We start from the raw sequence: 4,688 nt of genomic DNA on the forward strand, positions 1-4,688 counted from the left end.
CCTCCAGCTCTTCCGGAAGTCGGCTCGCTTGCGCAATCTGGCCGGGGCGTATTGCTTTGTGCGTGCTGCTGGGAAATGTAGTCCTATAGCCTCGGTGGCCAGGAGCTTTTTCACAATTTGGACTACAAGTCCCACAATGCCTTCGAATCAGTGTGCTAAATGCCCGCCTTGACTCCCGCCTTTTTGTCCGGAAAATTGCGGTAGCTGCTGTCTAAGAAGCTGACAACTCCCTACCAAGGGGTCAAGTATGTACATCTCTAGGTGAACCCCAAGAAACTTTCTGGCTGTACACGGTACTCTAAAAATCAGTGCCAAAAAGAGAGAGACTCTTTAAAACCTGAACTTGTTTTCCCAGGAAATGAGAACCTTAGGTGGTGATTATCTGCATGAGCGCGCGCTTGTGTAGGTCAGAGGACAACTTGCAGGAGTCCGTTATCTGACCACCTGAGTAGTGGGGATTGAACTTCACAGGCTAAGACATCTCATGTTACAGCCTTCTTACAGTGTTCTAGATTCACTCCTTGGTCATAAACACGACTCCCAGGTCTTCTGAAGCCTGTGCTAGACCTTGACAAACACAAGATCACAAATTCAATCAGTAGCTCCTGCCTTGAACATTGTTCCACCCTTGTATTTGGACGGCATGGTGTCTACGTGGAGCCTGGTTGTGTGGGCACGGGCCGTGCCTCTAGAGACCCTGTAATTCTTGATGACTAATAACAACTTTGAAACTAAAAGCTCTGAGCTTCCTTCTCTGCCTTTAGTTTGCTGCTATGTAAGGGTTGAGGAATTCTTATCGCCACCTTTTACAAGCAAGAGACGAGTGCTGACCAAGTCTTGGAAGTTCTGGATCTCATTCTGCAGCCCCGGCTGGCCTGGAATGTGAAGCATTCCTCCTGAGCTGGGATTACAAGAGTATGCCATCCAATAGGGCTGGAAGTTCTTTCTTTTGTTTTGTTTTGTTTTGTTTTGTTTTGTTGGGAGGGTATTGAGCCAGGGTCTGTGTAGCCCTGGCTGGCCTGGAACTCTGTAGACTAGGTTGGCCTTGAACTCACAGAGATCAGTTAGCCTTTACTTTCCCACTGCAGGGATTAAAGGTGTGTGCCACCACACCCGCAAGAACCAGATTCTTCCTAGAACCCCTAGGAACGGTAAAAGTCTTAATGCCTTTTTGGAATTTTTATAGCCTGAATTTTATCTTTATCAGACTGGTCCTGCCCAAGACACTCAGGAAAGACTTGGTAGTCTCCTTTACCAAAAAAAGGAGGGGAAAGTTAATCAGCCACCAGTACAAATATAACTTCAGAAGCCACCAAAATCAGGTATACAACTACTGTTCAGACACTGAAATGAGACCCCCTCTTGAGAAGCCAACGACATACACACTTGTGTAGTATCTTAGTTAGAATTATTATTGCTGTAATGAAACACCATAACCAAAAGCAACTTAGGGAGAAAAGGGTTTATTTGAATTACATGTCCTAAGTTACAGTCCATTGAGGGACACCATGGCAGGAACCTGGAGGCAGGTGATCCTAGCTTTCTCTTATGGCTTACCCAGCCTGCTTTCTTTCCAGAACTACCAAGCCCTGATGGCGAGGGCATGAGAGTGGGAGAGCTGACCCGGCCCTGGCTGACTGCAGCACTCAGTGAGCTAACCAGGACAGTGCTAGAGAGCTCTCCCTTGTTGTGGAAGGGATATTAGACTCTAGAGGGCTTCTCTACCCCAGCTAGTTCCCAAATAATCGAGACAGAGAACTTTTAGATTAATAAAAGTTTTAAGGCACCATAACTGGGCAGACATCAACCTCTAAACTATTTTGCTATTTTCTAGCTACACACCCCAAGTTGCTTGCTATAATTGTTCCTTCCTGGGCTGCTTCTGTCCAGTCAGGCCAGCACTCAGGGCAAACTTCCCTTGGCCACATACTCATAGTCCATACTACCCCATGGTGACTTCCTTCTTCCCGATTTTCCTCCTGCTACATCTTTTGCTTCCTCCTCCTCCTCCTGGCCTCATCTTTCTTCTCTGACCCCAAGTCTGGGAACCTAAGCCACCCCTCTTCTGCCCAGCTATAGGCTTGTTAGCACCTTTATTTAAGCAGTCAGAATATTGGCAAGCAAAGTTTACACAACTTGTCTGGGCTGCAATCAGATCCTGGGTCAAGTAATTTAGCATTTGAATGCATAGCACCAGACCAACCCACAACATTCCGTGGTGGTGCTGATTCTGATTCGGGAGAGCTAGTGGGCTGCCCACCTGGGCCCCTATCGAAGACTTTGAGTTGGCCCACTCTCAAAATCTACCTCCTCTATTAACTGTTGAGGTGTGTGAAGGGGCTGGTCCTGCAGATCAAAGCTGCAGGATCTCCATGACACAGGGCAACAACAGGATAACCAAGAGTTCTGGGGAGGATTCAGTACTGATGGTGTAGCAGGAGCCAGAAGCCTCCAACCAGACGAAAGACTCATTGCAATGAACATTTGCAAGTGAAGATGTTTGGACAAAATGGTATACTATGTGACACACTGGGACACACTGCAACTTCCACAATGAGGTGTTTTCTATGCTTTGTTTTGTTTCGTTTATTTTTTATTTTTGTTTTTATTTTCTTTTAGCAGGGAGATTACAATCAAGGACAAAAGGCAAATATAAAGGGATGTGGAGAAGAGTGGGATTTGGGTGCATGGTGTAAAACTCAAAGGATCAATAAAAAAAGTTTAAAAAAAAACCCCACATAAGTAGCACTTTTTAAGTTCTCCTTGCTGCTTGAGAGGTAGCCTGGCCCTTCTGTACCAGAACTATAGCGGCCCCTGTGAGCCTCAGAGGCTGAACTTCTCTAGGTGGCTGCTTTCAAGCAGAAAACACTTTCTGTTGCATTCTTGACTCATTCTCTTTTTAAATGAATTTGCATTTTTACAATGTGAAGCTTTCCAAGGATAAGGCCACGCCCTCTGCACAGCCTCCCTATTACTCCAGTACAAAGCATAAGCTTTCTCTTTAATCTTTTTGATAATTGCAGTTGATTTCCCCAGCTTGCCTTTTCTGTTATTTTCATCTCATACTCCTCTTTTTTTTATGTGTTTCTTTTTCCATATATTTCTACCGGGGTCACTATAGATCTGACAAAAAGCAGTTGCCATGGCACATCCTGGATATTACACTGTAAACGTTTCTTCTGCAAAACAACTTATTCCATTTCTTTTTTAATTCAGCCTCACTCATTTTCTCAGGAAATGGACAGGATGCAGAGATTCTTTGCCAGAATGCAATGTGAATGGCCTATATCCCAATTCCCAGTAGAGTTCTTAAGATTCCCTTGAAAATCTATGAGCTGGGCCTCCTCCATGCAAATTTCTCTCAGCATTCCAGTCTTAGAGTTTCCTACCAGAATGACTCACTAAGCTCTGATTTCTGCACTCTAGGCCTTCAGCAGTTCACAGCTTCAAACTCTTCCATGTCCCTGTGCAAACTAGTTCCAGAAGCCCAGGAACCACACAGTCAGGTTGTCAAAGCAATGACCCCATCATTACTGATTTTTTATAGCAGTTACTTTCCTTGTTATTTTGACAAAGCAGCCTCAGGAAGAAAGCATTCATGTTAGCTCACAGTCTGGGAGGATGAGGTCTCTCATGATAAGGAAGCCACGGCAGCAGCAGACCAGGAAGCAGAGAAAGGGGAATACCAGAGCCCAGCTGGCTTCCTCTTTTTCCTCTTCTTCTTTGTTCTTGGACACCAACACATGGATGGTACCACCCACATTCAGAGTGGGTCTCCAGTTAAACTTATCTGGAACATGTATAGTCCACCACAGTCAGGGTGGGTCTTCCATTAAACTCTGGAAAAATCCTCATAGGTACAATGAGTCATCACTCCCACCAAGTTGACAATGAAAAGCAACCATTACAGTCACCAATCACCCGGCTACAGTCCTCTCACTCACATTTAGAAATTGTGGGTGGAAAAGGAACCCTGAGTTGGTCTTCGGTAATGTTTTGTGTTTGGCATTTGACAGCCACAAGTGGTGGTGCCATCTGGTGGTGGTGCCCTCTAGTGTTCAGCTCTGCACAAGCCTGGGGCGTGTAGACTCCTGGCTCTCACTGCACTAAACACTGGCACTCTACTTATGCCCTGCCATGGCTGCCAAAGCATCTCTATTTCTTCACTACCAGCTCAGCCTGAACTATCAAGTGTGGCGAGAAGAGATCACCCAGGCCTAATTCTGCAATATCAGGAGATAAGAGAGGAGAGCGTCTCCCAGATGACTTACTGAAATCCATAGTCTAGGGATCTTGAACTATTTCCAGATTCTAACAAAGTAAAATCCGCCACCACCACCGTTTGTTTGTTTGTTTGTTTGTTTGTTTGTTTGTTTGTTGAGACAGGGTTTGTTTTTCTGTGTATCAAGCCCTGGTTGTCCTGGATTTGCTTTGTAGGCAAGGCTGTCCTCCAACTCGGCCTCTTCCTTCCAACTGCATGGGAATTAAAGGTGTGTGTCACTATGCCAGGGTGTAAAATCCCTTTTTTTGAGATAGGTTCTCACTATGTAGTTTAGATCCATCTCCAGCTTGGCATTCTCCTGCCTCTGCTTCCTAAGTGTTGTGACTAAAGGCTGTGCCACCAGCCCCCGCCACAATGTGAAGTAGTTTTGTGGTTGTTGCATGCTGATTTCCTTGTTTTCCCCAGT

The sequence above is a fragment of the Psammomys obesus genome, unplaced genomic scaffold, assembly GCF_907164565.1.
Source record: "Psammomys obesus unplaced genomic scaffold, mPsaObe1.curated_primary_1811, whole genome shotgun sequence".
Classification (NCBI taxonomy): domain Eukaryota; kingdom Metazoa; phylum Chordata; class Mammalia; order Rodentia; family Muridae; genus Psammomys; species Psammomys obesus.